This window comes from Suncus etruscus, chromosome 3 (genome assembly GCF_024139225.1).
Source record: "Suncus etruscus isolate mSunEtr1 chromosome 3, mSunEtr1.pri.cur, whole genome shotgun sequence".
Taxonomy (NCBI): Eukaryota; Metazoa; Chordata; class Mammalia; order Eulipotyphla; family Soricidae; genus Suncus; species Suncus etruscus.
Window position 1 is genome coordinate 82067182 of NC_064850.1, and position 17059 is coordinate 82084240.

Here is a 17059-nt window from a genome sequence, read left to right on the forward strand (position 1 = left end):
CAATTCAAAGAAACATTGTCTAGGTAATTGTGGGTAAAAAGGTCACCCATACAATGGGAGGAACTATTCACACAACACCCATCAGATAAGGTGCTAATATCTAAAATATACAAGGTACTGACAGAATTTAACAAGAAAAAAACATTGAAACCCATTAAAATGTGGAGAAGAAATGAACAGACATTTTCTTAAAGAAGAAATATAGATGGCCAAAAGGCACATAAATATGCTCCCAAAAAATGCTCCAAATTATTTGTGATCAGGGAGATGCAATTCAAAACAACAATGAGATATCTCATTCCAGAGACTGGAACACATTACAAATAACAAGAACAACTACTGTTGGTATGGATGTGGGAAGAAAGGAACTCTCATTCATTCACTGTTGGTAGGAATGCCATCTAGTCCAGCTTTTATGGAAAAAATATGGATATTCCTTAAAAAACTGAACATTGAGCTCCCATATGATCCAGTTTACCACTTCTACAGTTATACCCTAGGACCACAAATACACAATATATTAATGCCCTCTGTACTCCTATATTCATAGCAGCACTATTTATAATAGCCAGAATCTAGAAATAATCCTGATGCCCAACAACAGATGAAAGAAACAGTGGTACATCGATACAATTTGCATATGTATGGATGGATTTAGAGACTATTATGTTGAGTGAAATAAGTCAAAGGGAGAGAAATAAGCACAGAATAGTCTCACATATATGTGGGATTTAAAAAAAAATAAAAGACAGCATTATAATAACATCTGGAGACAATAAAGGTGAGAGCTGGAATGACCAGTCCATGATAACAAGCTTAAGAGAAAGAGTAGTAAGTGAAGACAGAGAACTACACTTACAGTACCACGAAAATGAGAGAGAAATACATTCATTGTCTTGAAAACAGGAAGAGGTGCAAAATGGGGGGGGGGGGACAATGGTGGTGGGAAAGTTGCACTGGTGAATGGGAGGTATGAATTTTATGGCTGAAACCCAATTATGAACATATGTATAACCATTGTTCTTCAATTAAGAAATTATTTTAAAAATTGGAAAACAGGCAAACTGGGGTTTATGAATAGACTAGATAATATTTATTTAGATTTATTAGATAATGTATTAGATAATATTTCTTCAACCTGGTACTGGTCTATATTAAATGATTAAACACTATTGCAGAAAAAAAGAATGAAAGAGAAAAAGAAAGAAAGAAAAAGAAAGAACAAAAGAAGAAAGAAAGAAAGAAAAGAAAAGAAAGAAGAAAGAAGAAAGAAAGAAGAAAAAGAAAGAAAAGAAAAGAAAGAAGAAAAAGAAAGAAAGAAAGAAGAAAGAAAAGAAAGAAAGAAAGAGAAAGAAAAAGAAAGAAAGAAGAAAGAAAGAAAGAAAGAAAGAAAGAAAGAAAGAAAGAAAGAAAGAAAGAAAGAAGAAAAAGAAAGAAAAAAGAAGAAAGAAAGAAAGAAGAAAGAAAGAAAGAAAGAAAGAAAGAGAAAGAAAGAAAGAAAGAAAGAAAGAAAGAAAGAAAGAGAAGAGAGAGAGAGAGAAAGAAAGAAAGAAAGAAAGAAAGAAAGAGAGAAAGAAAGAAAGAAAGAAAGAAGAAAGAAGAAAGAAAGAAAGAAAGAAAGAAGAAAGAAAGAGAAAGAAAGAAAGAAGAAAGAGAGAAAGAGAGAAGAGAAAGAAAGAAAGAAGGAAAGAAGGAATCAAAGAAAGGAAGAAGGAAAGAGAGAAAGAAAGGAAGAAAAGAAAGAAAGAGAGAGAAAGAAAAAGAAAGAGAGAGAAGAAAGAGAAAGAAAGACAAAGAGAAAGAGAAAAAGAGAAAGACGAAAGAAAGAGAAAGAAAGAGAGGAAGGAAGAAGGAAGGAAGGAAGGAAGGAGGAAGGAAGGAAGGAGGAAGGAAGGAAGGAAGGAAGAAAGAAAGAAGAAAGAAAGAAAGAAAGAAAGAAAGAAGAAAGAAAGAAAGAAAGAAAGAAAGAAAGAAAGAAAAAGAAAGAAAGAAAGAAAGAAAGAAAGAAAGAAAGAAAGAAAGAAAGAAAGAAAGAAAGAAAGAAAGAAAGAAAGAAAGAAAGAAAGAAAGAAAGAAAGAAAGAAAGAAAAAAATCCATTTTACAGTCTGTACCTTGGAATTGTATAATTTCTACTTTTTTTTTTTTTTTTTTTTTTTTTTTTGGTTTTGGGCCACACCTGGCTGTGCTCAGGGGTTACTCCTGGCTGTCTGCTCAGAAATAGCTCCTGGCAGGCACAGGGGACCATATGGGACACCGGGATTCGAACCAACCACCTTTGGTCCTGGATCAGCTGCTTGCAAGGCAAATGCCGCTGTGCTATCTCTCCGGGCCCATTTCTACTTTTCTTTAAAAAACACACCTGTGGTATATTTGTACAGGGACTGGCAGTACAAAATCACATATTCAATATCTATAAAGTTTAATTTTTTTTCTCCGCATTTGAAAGAAAATCCACATTTTAAAATCTTTTTCTAAAAATCGTTGAATGATCTTGTTCACTCCCTGTGGAACATGCCCTTCACTTTAAAATGCATATTATTTTATTAATATTTATTCCTCCTTTTTACTTATTTTGTTTGTTTGTTTTGATGCCACACTCGGTGGTGCTCAAGGTTTACTTCACTCCCGGATCTGCGCTCAGGAATCACTTCTGGCAAGTTCGATGGATCATATGCAAGAGCGAAATCAAACCCAGGTTAGTGGTGTACAGCAAACTGTCTACCCTCCTTGCTGTCACTTCAACCTGATTTACTATTCTCTTTACAGATAGAAAAATATGTGTTTGAAACAAAGGAATGATTCTATGAGTGGAATTATAGGTTAAAAGTTACTTAGCGGCCCTAGTCTGCCAGGAGCATGGAGCCAGGAGTAAACCCTGAGCACTGCCGGGTGTGACTCAAAAACAAAAACAAAAAACAAACAAAAAAAAAGGTTACTTAGCAATTCCAGTGACCTTACTACTTTGAAATCTGTTAAAAATTTTAATAATTTGATTATGGCAAACCCTTAGCCCTAGATTACAGAACTGAGAATGCCAATAAGGGGAGTTGTAGGTGGGAGGATAAAGTAGACTGATGTTCACAAGAACATGGTCAAGGGTCTTGGGCACTTTGGTATTAGTGAGGTCTGTGTACATCAAAACCATAAGCACTTGTAAATATGTGATCTCCAGCTATAGTAATTTAAAACAATTAAAAGAGTTTTTACATGGGAGTGGGGTACTTGAAATATTAATGGAGGACTGCTGTTAATAATGGTGGGAATGGAGTTGGGAATTTTATTACTAACAGTATTTGTAAATCATAGCTCCTAAATAAAAACTGAAAAAGAAAATCTAATAATATGAAATCAAAATGAATAATATCAATATTGTTGACCAGAACTCAGAAATCTGAAATTATCTCTATTTATAACACAAAAAATATTTTATATTTTATTTTGTTGCCTATATTAAGCCGTTTTTCAGGTTTAATGATTCAACTCTATCATTAGAGCATGAAAGCAATCATAGATGACATATGAAAAATATGGAGGCTGGGTTATAGCACAGCGCTAGGGGGTTTGCCTTGCACGCAAATGACCCAGAACAAACCTTGATTCAATCCCCAGCATCTCATATGGTACCCTGAGCCAGGAGCGATTTCTGAGCGTGCAGCCAGGAGTAATCCCTGGGCATCACCAGCTGTGGCCCAAACAAAAAAATTAATGTATGGCTGTGTTCTCAAAAAAAAAAAAAAAAAAAAAAAAAAGCTTTACTTGCAAGTAGGAACTACAGGAGGAAGGATTTGGATTATTTTTGTTAATTTTTACCTCAGCCTTAACAAGAAACTTTGAAATCTATGCTTATCAACATGTATGCTTTATATAACAATAGTGCTAATAATAGTACTATTATTAATTGGTTTTAATCATACTAATAATAACTTTTGAAGTTCTTGGTGGCAGATTCCTAGGTTCCATTTCAGAAGACCCATAGAGGGGCCGGCGCAGTGGTGCTAGAGGTAAGGTGTCTGCCTTGCCAGCGGTAGCCTAGTACGGACCGCAGTTCGATCCCCCTGCATCCACATGGTCCCCTGAGCGTCACTGGGTGTGGCCAAAAAACCAAAACCAAAAACAAACAAGACTCATAGAGAATAACACTTTTAAACAACTTACAAAATGAAACTTCTGCATATTCAAATATGAGGACTGTTGTATGGATATTGAAGTAGGACATACTTAGAGCAAACTGAGAAGTAAACTCCTATGTGGCCAATAGGCCCCTATAGTCAAAATAAAAAAAAAAACCTTTTCAACTTTTCAAAATGTAATGGATGCTAACTCTCTTCTTGGCAAGTCATGTTTTCTTTTCTTGCCTGTGTGGTGTTTGATATTTTTCTTTTATGTCATACACCTTACTTCATCATCATATACTTTTTTCCTCCCATATTTACCTCCTTAATAGAATGTAAGTGCTGTAATTCCAGGGATCTTTATCAATAATTATGCTTACTTATGTATTCTTACTGTTTAAAGCAATAATTGGCACAAATTTAGAGTCCAGTTAAAATTAGTGAATGAATAAATATAAAAATGGCCAAAGAACCTGAATTATCCTAAGAACAACTCAACTTACTCTTCCAGGACTAAGAAAATGAAGGAAAACAAAAACCTCTGTCTTTGGGGGTTGGCTGAGGACAAGAATGATTTTTTGGTTTGGGGCCACACCTGATGATGCTTAGGGGTAACTCCTGATTCTACTCAAGAATTACACCTGGAAGTGCTTGGGATGCTGGATTTCAAACCTACGTTGGTCATATGTAAGGCGAGTGCCCTGTCCTCTGTATCCTTTGGTCACACATGATTTTTTTAAACATTAAACATAGATTTAATTAAACAAGAACAGATTTCTTACCTCAGATTCAATTTGAAAATGTCCCTTTTTCTTGGTCTCACTAGTTGATTTTATTGTTCTGAATTTAGGTTTATCCAAGCAAAAAGAGTCAGAGAATTGTGGCTAAGACCCAGATGATCCAGATAATAAACATGAGCAAATAACCCATAATGTCTTTCTTCCTCCCCTTTACTTGTTTCTAGTTTGGAATAATGATTATTTAGTGATTCAGCTGATATCACCAGGACTTTTTGTAGTGAGTGTGGATTCCTTCTCCCTGACTTCTTGTACTTCTAGTAACAGAAGATCTTGTTGCAGCAAAAAAAATTTTTCCATAAAAGCAATAGTGTCAGTAATAGTTCTTTGGACTCCTAGACTTCTTGGCTACATTTGTTGCTGTGCCATAACTTCATTTGTTTAATACTATCACCCCTGAAAAAATACATCAACTCAGATGCTAATATATAGGTAAAGTCACTTAATGTTCAGAAACAAATAAAATGGTCAGCTGGCAACAAGAGTTTACTAAATCTTTTAACAACATCTTAATGACCTTAATGATGTAAGGATTTTCAAAATTTTGTTACTGTACTTTTTTTTCTTCTCTTCTCTTTCTTATTTTTAAATTTTTCTCTCATTTATCTTAAAACAAGTATACTGGGGCTGGAGAAATAGCATGGAGATAAGGCATTTGCCTTTCATGCAGAAGGATAGTGGTTCGAATCCTGGCATCCCACATGGTCCCTTGTGCCTGCCAGGGGCGATTTCTGAGCCTAGAACCAGAAGTAATCCCTGAGCACTGCCAGGTGTGACCCAAAGAGCCAAAAACCAAAATAAAAAAACCAAGTATACTAATCTCAACTATGACAACTAAGTGTTGCATGCTATTTAAAAAAAAATTAGGCCTTTTGCTGGCATGGGGAACTTAGAAGCCTCAAGCCTAATGCCTTCTAACAAGTTTAAATTGGGCTATGAGGCTCCTGCTCCCCCAACAGTCTTCCCTCTTCTTCCTCCTGGAATTCAGGGCCACCACTGAACCAGTGAGGTGGGTGCCAGGGAGGACTTTAAAGAGGACACCAGGCCTTTACCACCCCCCACCCAAAACAAGTGGGATGGGCTTGGGGAAGTCATCGGCAACTTTCTTTCCCATCAGTCTCCATTCTCAAAATGGAGTATGAAAAGTATAATTTAACAGGATATCAGAGTGCTCATAATATTAGAATGCTTTTAGAAAAGAAAACGATATGCTCAAGAATCACTGAGCAATATTTCATGGTATAAACTCCACATACAGGGTCTACTACCATATCACTTAGCTTTCTAGACTTGAAAATTATGATAGTTTTTAACAATTTTGTATAAGTTTACCATTACTAACCGTCATTGGTCTAGAAAATGAAAAACCTTTGCACCAGACTAGCCGGCTTCATATATATTCATAAATATGATAATATATGATTTTTTCTTCTTTTTATTTTATTTTATCTTATTTACTCTTTTTTAAAGTGTCCTATCTCACTGTACCTGGGTCAGCTTTTCAACTGTAACCCATGAATCTATCCTCAGTGTCTGCCAATATGCATACGTACATGAGTGATCGCCATACCAATGTCTGGCCAATGTCCTCTGTGACATATGTCTATTTCATGGTATAGACTCCACATAAGTGCTCATTACCATATCACTTAGCTTTCTAGACCTGAACATTATGACATTTTTTAGCAACGTCCTACACACAATCTAATCCATGAAGCCTCTCATCAGTATAGTCTATCCTTACTGAGCATTATTGGCCTAGAAAATAGAAAATCTTTATATCAGACTTGTGAGCTTCATCTTATTTTATTTTTTAAGCATTCTATTCCATTTCATCTGAGTCAACTTTTTGACTGTAACCCATGTGTTGATCCTTAGTGTCTGCTGATATAAACACATGAGCGTACAGTTACGCCTTACCTATGTCTGTTTAATGTACGTTAGCAATATACAGACTACCTATGCTGTATACTGTCCTTCCCCCCTTTGCTCACCACCTACAAACTCCTTTAAAGTCCTTCACTCTCTCACTTCCACCTGTTATCACCCTACATTTAACCTTTTTTACCCTCAATTTTTGACTCCTCATGAAGCAGATCATTATTCCCACTCCGGACAGCTGCCAGCCAGCTTCTCAGTCCGAGAAGAAACAAATACTCTGTTCTTATTGATTTGTTCTCAGCAGCATCTTTTTCTCTACCTCCCTTCACTGTGGACCTTTGCTTGCAACCAGATTCAGTTTCTGAGAAGTCCCCTGCTCAAGTACATTTCCTGATATGTGACTGCTGGGAGTCATTTTTCAGATTTTACAAGGCCAAATCACAAATTGATGTGGTACTCCAGATTTTACACCCCCCCCACCTCAACTATTTCTAAAGACTTAAAAGGGATATGTATATCTCCTTTGAATATTTCTTTAGATGTATTCCCTTAACAGGTATAATCTTTATTGAATATCCTCTTATATTGTGACAATTTCCCCCAGCGTATGTGTGTGTGTGTGTGTGTGTGTCTGTGACCTGTTCAATAAAGAATGCTGGTAGAAAAGTCTCTCTGTTTAGAGTTCATATTAGAACCTAGTGATAGGGATGGTTGGACTTGTTACCTTGGCCCCCATATGTACCAATTATATCTTGTGGCATTGTTCCTTTTTTGCATAGGCACATTAAAATGGTATATATTACATATGCAAACAAGTCCTTATCTAATAGAGATAGAAACACACAGATTTTATAATGCAGTGGGGCCTGAACATTGTCATAATGACTTGGCTTAGGCCTCAGAAGAATGGACATTGTCTATTTACCCCTGAACTATACCATCTATGGAAATAACCATGGTTGCCTATAACATCACCAGGAAGCAAACCTCTACCAGGGAAGACCCTACTGCTTCCCTGGCATCCACCCAAAGAGGGTTCTTTTAACACCCAGACGACTAAGCAACTGGAGCAACCTGCTTTCAGGGCAGGGCTCTCCGCATTGCCCTCTAATGGTGAGGTGAAACCAGAGGACACTCCACATCATCCTGACTTCAATGTAGGATATGTACAGAAACCAGGATCTCTAACTACAGAAACCTGACACCAACAACCGTGATTGTACGATAATTGTACATAAAACTTTTATTGGGACTACATGACTCGAATTAGACAACCTAATATGCCTGGAGCCCAGAGTTGGTCTTATGCCAGAATGCTTCAGAGATAAGGTTTACCAGTATTTAGGCCAAGGCTTTTTCTTTCTATTTCTCCCATATTTTGCTAGGCCTATGCAAACAACAACTGCCCCCCACCACACACCTTTTTACTGTATTTTTAACTCTTATCTTTAAAATAAAAAAGAAGAGCTAACTAAATTTTCTGCTATTGCTTTAATGAGTTCATTGGTGATACAATAATTTTCACAAATATACTTGCTACTGAACTTTTTCTTCTTTTCTCTTCCTTTTGTTTTTTTTTTCTATTTTCTATTTTTAATAACTTTGCTTTCTGTCATCTTGAAAGAAATGTATTATAATCAGTTATGTCAACTATGTGATGCATTTTCTTTAAATAAATTTAAAAAAGGAATCTAAAAAATATTTAATTAAATTTAAGAAAAGGAGGAGCTGGGGGATAGCACAGTAGTGGGGCATTTGCCTTGCAAGCGGCCAATTCAGGACAGATCTTGGTTTGATCCTTGGCATCTCATCCCCTAGCCAGAAGCAATTTCTGAGCACATAGCCAAGAGTCACCCCTGAGCATCACTGGGTGTGGCCCCCCAAAGAAAGAAAAAGAAAAAAAGAGAAAAGGAGAGCAAGTCTAGCTTATACCTGCAAAAATCCCAGAATACAGATTATTATTCTAATGCTTTCTTTGCACTTGGTGTTTGTCTTGTTTTGGGCCAATCCCCATTTAATTCTCAGCATTGATTATAGTCGCCTAAGCACTGCCAGGCATAATCTACAAACATGGTGCCAGGATTAAGTCCGGTGCATGTCTGGCTTTGGGAAGAGGAAAGAAAGGAGAAAAATGAAAGAAAAAAGGAGGAGAAGGAGGAGGAGGAAGAGGAAGACAGGAGAAGAATGAAGAAGAAGAGGATCAGGATGAGAAAGGAAGAATCCACAAAAAGAGGAAGAAGAAAAAGAATCATTCATATGTACCTATATAATTAATTTTACTTCCACCATATCTTTGTTATTTCAGCCGTGTGTTAGGATGTAGTACAGTTCTTTCATTAGTAAATAAGAGCTTCATCAAAATCTCCTTGAGCTCTATCTGACTGCTCTTGGAAGCTTCCAATTCATTGTATCATTAAAAAAAATCCATTTAGGGAGCCAGGGAAATAATACAGCACTAATACAGAAATATGGTATAAAAATTTGCCATGCAGAAAGCTGAACTGGGTTTAATTTCTTGTATTTCATATGGTCTGCCAGAGTGATTCCTGAGTACAGTGCAGCACCCCTCAAAAAAAAATATCTGGTCTACTACAAAATTATCTGTCTTATCTTTTCTCATGCTTAAAAGAACCTGTTATTGACTCTAGAACTTTTTGAGAAAATTTTTAGTAAATTCTGAGAAAATTCTTAGTAAAGAGTTTTTCCTGGATATTTTACCTTTGAAACTATTTGTATTTTTAATACATACAAACCAAAACATTCAGTTTCCCTGTGGGATATTGGTTAGAGACTAAAATAATAGCTTTATTTAAAAAAAAAAAAAACGGTGACTGAAATACTAGGAAGACTGAATAAATAAACAAGAAACCAACCTTGCTGCTGAGTTTTCCAGATATTTTGCCAAAAAGCCCAAGGTCCTTGGTAAATACTTAGTTTTCATGAAATCAAAAATATCTACCATATAAATAAATCAAAATTGTATTACTTATTTTTCAAAAAGAACAAAGTTATATAATGTGTGCTAAAATTATATTTGCAAAAATGGGTCAAATGTAATGTAATTAAAGTCTTAAAAAGGAGCCAGTGAATTAAAACCAGATTCCATATTATCCTGTGATTTTTTTGCCCCCCCCCCTTTTTTTGGCTTTTGTGAAAACATAGGAATACTCTTGCCATTGTGTTCAAGATAGTGGTGTCTAGGAACCATGCAGCACCTGAGGCCAAACTCAGGCCTTCTACACAAAAAAACATGCATTATTTTTCTGTCCCAATATTCTATTCTTTCTGAAATCATGATCCCACTTGGGAAGAAATAAATTGGAACTCTTTTGGAAGACACAAGTAATTGCACATATACACAATAGAATACAATGCAGTCATCATGATACTTGAGAAAAAATTAAGTCATGAAATTTTCCTATGCATGGATAGACATGGAAACTATTATTCTGACTGAAATAAGTCAGAAGAGAGATAAACACGAAATAGTCTCACTCATTTATGGGTTTTAAGAAAAATAAAAGACACGATTGTAATAATACCCAGAGACAATAGAGATGAGAGCTGGAAGCACAAGCCCATGATATGAAGCTTACCACAGCGTGATAAGTTCAGTTAGAGAAATAACTATACTAACAACAATCATGTCAATGACATTGTGTGAGAGAAATAGAATGCCTGTCTTAAATACAGGTAGGGGGTGAGGGAGGAAGGAGATGGGGGACATTGGTGATGGAAATATTGCACTGGTGAAGGGGGAGGTGTTCTTTTTTGACTGAAACCCAATTACAAACATGTTTGTAATCACGGTGCTTAAATAAAGATATTATTTTAAAAAATAAAACATAATGATGGTTCTCATGAAAAAATTAATTCCAACACCACTACATTTTTTTCAATAAGTAAATGGTATATATTCACTACAAAAAAAAACTATAATGCTGCATTTCATTGGTTTTATTTTTCAAATATTTCTGACTTTCTCTGTATACTCATAGACATATCCTTAATTTTTTCATTAAGGGCCAGAGCGGTAGCACAGCAGTAGGGTGTTTGCCTTGCACAGGAATGACCCAGGACTGACTTAGTTTCGATCCCCAGCATCCCATATGATCTTCCGAGCTTGCAAGGAGTAATTTCTGAACACAGAACCAAAAGTAACCCAGAGCACTGCGGGATGAGCCCCCCCTAAAATAAACAAAAAAAATTATCATTAAGTACACACCATTGCTAAACTTACACTGTTCAATTTAGGCTTTTTCAATTTTATGTAGGGCATAGGTATAAAAGTATTAAGCATTCAGCAGAAACTGCCTACTCTTGTGAAGTTGGACAATGGCAGACAGCCAAAGCTTCCTGGCCATTTTCAACTTGGGTTATTTTTACCTTTTCATGAATTTATCAGAACATAATCTTATTATAAGACCAGGAAGGTCTTTATTGGTGTGTTTCAGTGTTCCAGGCTTGGAAGCTTTGTGGTTCATTGTTCTGTCCAATCACTTTCTTTTCACTTTATCTCTCTCAGAGCCCTGACTAATGTATTAGTAGCTCCTTGCTACATGCATCGGGCACAGTCCTCTCATCAAAAAGTAGACCTTCCACTTGAACACTATTGTGTCTTGATCACTTCAAATTCATTCTATTAAAAGCTGAAATTCTGAAGTCCTTTACTGCTCCATGGGTAAGTAAGAATTCCAGTCACTTCTGAGAAAATCATCAGCATAAAATCTTTCACTGGGCCTTTACCATTAAATGTGGAATTTTTGCTATGTGAGCAGTTACATTATAAAATGAGGCTAATCTTATTTAAATTAATAATTTACCTACCTCACACTAGCACAATCAAAGTGATACTGATTAGTCCTCTAATTAACCCACAAATAACTTTTCATATGAATTCACAACCGTCCTCCAACACCCTTACTAATTCTAGATTGCACATACCATGCATTTCCTCCCAAGACTCTTCTGACATAGCATGACATTTCTGTGCTAAAACTTCCTAATTTAGATAATCTTGTCAATATACAAGAGCAGCCACACCACAGAATGTATTACCAGGAGAGCAAAAGAATATCTAAGTACATATTCTCACTTTCTTTCATGTGTATATCTACATTTTTATTTCCCAAAACTAAAAGCAAGGAGTGAAATAAAAACACATCCCTGGGAAAAACAAAATAAATAAAGAGGCAGGTCTAAAAGACTTTGAGATTAGACTTGAATCTATAAAGTTCATAGAAGAAAACATAGGCAGAACACTCCAAGACTTAGACCTCAAAGAAGTCTTTGATGATAAGATGCCAATGCAAGTGTTATCACATCAAATCTAAATAAAGGGGGCTACTCAAATTAAAAAAAATTATGACAACAGAAATATGTGTTAAAATTAGAAAACAGCTGATTGGGAGAAAATTTTTGCTCTAAACATATCAGATAGTTTGATATCTAGGATTTACAAAGTACAAAAGTTAATTGCATAAAACCTATAAATACTATTAAAAAATTAGAAAAGGAAATGAATACTTCTCTAAGGAAGACCAACAGATGGCCAACAGACACATGAACAAAATGCTCATCATGACTTTTTCATTAGGGAAATCCAAATCAAGACAACAATGAGATATCATCTTAAAACCAGTGAGGATGGCACATATCAAAAATACTGGTAACAATCTCCATTGTCAGGGATGTGGTGACAAATTAACTCTCATCCACTGCTAGTGGGATTGCTGCATGATCCAACCCATATGGAAACAGTATGGAAGGTTCTCAGTAACTCAAAATTGAGCTTCCATACATTCCAAAAATCAATCCCTCTTTTGAGTATCAATCTCCAGAACAGAAAAACACTTATCCAAAAGGATGTATGCACACTGCTATTCATTGCAGCAGTTAGTACAATAATTAAGATCTTGGAATCAACTTTGATGTCCAACAATAGATAAATGAATCATGAAAATGTGGTACATTTACATAATGGAATACCATATATCACAAGAAATGGATGCAAACATATAATTTGCTGCAATAGGGATGAATCTGGAGAATATTATGCTAAATGAAATAATCCAGAAAAAGGATAAATTCAGAATAATATCACTTATATGTGGTATTGAGAATAATTGCATGTAAGGCTGGAGCAAAGCACAGTGGTAGGTCTTTTGCCTTAAATGCAACAGACCCAGATGGGTCCGTATTCTGTCCCCAGCAACCCATACAGTCCCCTGAGCCTGCTAGAAGTGATTTGTGAGTGCAGGGCTAGGAGTAACTCCTGAGCACCACCAAGCACCAAGCATGGCCCATTAAAAAAGAAAAAAAAAAAATAGGGCCTGGAGAGATAGCACAGCGGCATTTGCCTTGCAAGCAGCCGATCCAGGACCAAAGGTGGTTGGTTCAAATCCCGGTGTCCCATATGGTCCCCCGTGCGTGCCAGGAGATATTTCTGAACAGACAGCCAGGAGTAACCCCTGAGCAATGCCGGGTGTGGCCCAAAAACCAAAAAAAAAAAAAAAAATTAGAATAACTGAATGAAGAAATGCAATGGTTTAAATGGAAGGGGTCTTAAGGAGAATAAAAGAAACTGAATGAAGAGAAAACAAATATGAAAGGATGGGCATCAGGTTTTAGGTGCATTGGTAGATATTAAAAATAAATCAATAAGGGGCCTGGGAGATAGCATGGAGGTAAAGCATTTGCCTTGCAGGCAGAAGGTCGGTGGTTCAAATCCTGACGTCCCATATGGTCCCCTGAGCCTGCCAGGAGTGACTTCTGATCATAGAGCCAGGAGAAACCCCTGGGCACAGCCGGTTGTGACCCAAAAACCAAAATAAATAAATAAATAAATAAATAAATAAATAAATAAATAAATAAATAAATAAATAAATAAATAAATAAATAGAACTAAATACCCAAGTCAATGTCAACAACAATGGAATCAAGAGACCCAAACTTTAATCATCTAAACTTAAAATGGGCTGTTATACTGCCAGGTTAGATTAGAATAAAGACGAATTAACCCACAAATAACTTTTCATATGAATAGATACACTCTGGGAACATGGTGGAGGGGGGTGGACACTGGTGATGGGATTGGCCCTGATTCATTGTATGTCTAAAACCCAACTGTGAAGGACTTAGTACATCAAAATAGTTTCAATTAAATTAAAAAATAATAAAGAGGTAGGAAGAAGACTACCTGGGTAGGTAAATTGGTTAAAAAAAATATATATATATATATTGTTACACTAAAGGTATATAGAACAACACGTAGGTAAAACACTCCATGACTTTGAGACTAGAGGCAAATCAAGGAAGAAATAGCACTCTCCAAACAAGTCGAAGCAGTGATACACAAATGGGACTACATTGAGCTGAAAAGCTTCTGCACCTCAAAGGAAATAATGCCTAGGCTACAAAAGCCACCCACAGAATGAGAGAAGCTATTTTACACAATACCCATAAGATAAGGGATTAATATCTAAGATATACAAAGTACTGACAGAACTTAACAAGAAAAAAACATCTAACCCCATCAAAAAATGCAGAAAGAAATGAACAATTTCTCAAAGAAGAAATACAAATGGACAAAAGACACATGAAAAAATGTTCCACGTCACTAATCATCAGGGAGATGCAAATCAAAACAACAATGAGGTATCATCTCACAACACAGAGACTGGCACACATCACAAAGAACAAGAACAATCAGTGCTGGTGGGAATGTGAAGAGAAAGGAACTCTCATTCACTGCTGGTGGGAATGTCCTCTACTCCAGCTTTTATGGAAAACAATATGGAGATTCCTCAAAACACTTTAAATTGAGCTCCCATTTGATCCAGTTATACCATTCCTATACCCTAGGAACAGAAAAATACAATACAAAAATCCCTTCCTCACACCTATAGTCATTGCAGCACTATTTACAATAGCCAGACACTGGAAACAACCAAGATGCCCTTCAACAAATGAATGGCTAAAGAAACTGTGGTACATATACACAGTGGAATATTATGCATTTGTCAGGAGAGATAAAGTCATGAAATTTTCCTATACATGGATGTACATGGAATCTAATATGCTGAATGAAATAAGTCAGAGGAAGAGAGATATAGAATAGTTTTATTCATCTATGGGTTTTTTCTTTTTTTTTAATTCTTTTTTTTTTAATAAGGAAGTATTACCCTTCTAAACTCAAACACATTCAATGCTTAGTATAGTACATCAAAGGTATATCTTGATCTTTACAGCAAGATCTCTGAAAACATTACATAATTACAGGATACACACAAAATTAAATATATCAGCATGATGCAACTACTCAATACTGCATACAGTGCATTATTTATAAGACACCACAAGAACACAATTCTTTTTTTTTTAAACACCTTGATTACATACATGATAGTGTTTGGGTTTCAGTCATGTAAAGAACACCACCCATCACCAGTGCAACATTCCCATCACCAATGTCCCAAATATCCCTCCTCCCCACTTGACCCCCGCTTGTACTCTAGACAGGCTTTCCATTTCCCTCATACATTCTCATTATTAGGACAGTTCAAAATGTAGTTATTTCTCTAAACTCATCACTTTTTGTGGTGAGCTTCCTGAGGTGAGCTGGAACTTCCAGCTCCTTTTACTTTTGTGTCTGAAAATTATAATTGCAAGAATATCTTTCATTTTTCTTAAAACCCATAGATGAGTGAGACCATTCTGCGTTTCTCTCTCTCTCTCTCTCTCTCTCTCTCTCTCTCTCTCTCTCTCTCTCTCTCTGACTTATTTCACTCAGCATAATAGATTCTGTGTACATCCATGTATAGAAAAATTTCATGACTTCATCTCTTCTGACAGCTACATAATATTCCATTGTGTATATGTACCACAGTTTTCTTAGCCATTCGTCTGTTGAAGGGCATCTGGGCTGTTTCCAGAGTCTTGCTATGGTAAATAGTGCTGCAATGAATATAGGTGTAAGGAAGGGGTTTTTGTATTGTATTTTTGTGTTCCTAGGGTATATCCCTAGAAGTGGTATAGCTGGGTTGTATGGGAGCTCAATTTCCAGTTTTTGGAGGAATCTCCATATCGCTTAAGGACACAATTCTTATAAATTATCATGGATTGTTGTTCTCAGGTTTGTGCTATTTATATCTGTTAGTGATCGTGACCATCAACTTTTTTTAAGATTTGGAGTCAAAGGAGCACTGTAAAAACAATGTTAGTGTGGCAATTATTGTTTGCATGAGCCCACCAAAGTATGGGGGTCATAGAAAGGAAAAACTTTGGCCTAAGTACAAGGAGACCCTACCCCTGAAGTTTCCTGACAGAAGACCATTTCTAGGCTCCAGGCAAGCCAGTTTGTCCAATCCCGGTCATTGTCTGCAGTGCCCATACAGTTATACCTTTCACAGTCTCTGTTGTTGATCTCATGCCTCTGCATTGAAGGTCCTGGAATCTGTACATCCCACATTGAAGTCAGGATGGTGCAGAGCGGCATCTAATTTCATCTCACAATTAACGGCCAATGCAGAAAGCTCTGTCCAGTACGCAAGTCATTGTTGTTGTTGTTGTTTAAATCTTCTCAGTGTTAAGGAAAGACTCTTTTGAGTAAATCAGTGTCAGAGCAGCAGTAGGGTCTTCCCCAGTAGAGGATTGCTTCCAGGTGATGTAAACAACGTTGAATATTTCATAAATGGCTTCCCTGGTTCAGGGGTGACTGGAAAATGCCCAAACCTCTGAGGCCTGTGCCAGGTCATCATGTTAATGTTCAGGATTTGTAAGGTTCCATTGCACCACAAGATTAGTGGGTTCCCATATCTATTAGATAAGAACTTATTTGTATGTATAGTATTTTCCATTTTAATGTGCCCACGCAAACAAGGAATAATGCCACCTGGTGTTATCAGTGCATAAGGGGGCCGCAAGAACAGGTCCAACAATCCCTGTGACCTGGTTCAAACATAAGCATTAAACTGAGAAACCCTTGCACCATCTATGGGTTTTAAGAAAAATTAAAGATATTGAAATAATTCCCAGAGATGAGGGCCAGAAGGACTGGCTCAAGATATGAAGCTCACCACAAAGATTGGTGAGTGCAGTAGAGAAATAAATATGCTGAGAACTATCATAACAATGTCAGTGAGTGAGGGATGTAGAAAGCCTGTCTCGAATACAAGCTGGTGGTGGGGGAGGAAAAAGTTGGGGGCATTGGAGATGGGAAGGTTGCACCGATGAAGGGGGTGTTCTTGTTATGACTGAAACCCAATTAC

At 36.5% G+C, this 17059-nt stretch overlaps 1 protein-coding gene across 1 annotated transcript in view; it reads left to right on the forward strand.

Moving 5' to 3' along the window:
• Window positions 1-8883: 8883 nt before the first annotated feature.
• The window catches only part of ABHD17B (abhydrolase domain containing 17B, depalmitoylase), a 584428-nt gene continuing 576252 nt past the window's right edge, over window positions 8884-17059 (forward strand). Inside the window, exon 1 of the mRNA XM_049770975.1 lies at window positions 8884-8888. The gene's annotated coding sequence lies outside the window, so the exon portion shown is untranslated. The remainder of the gene's footprint in view (window positions 8889-17059) is intronic.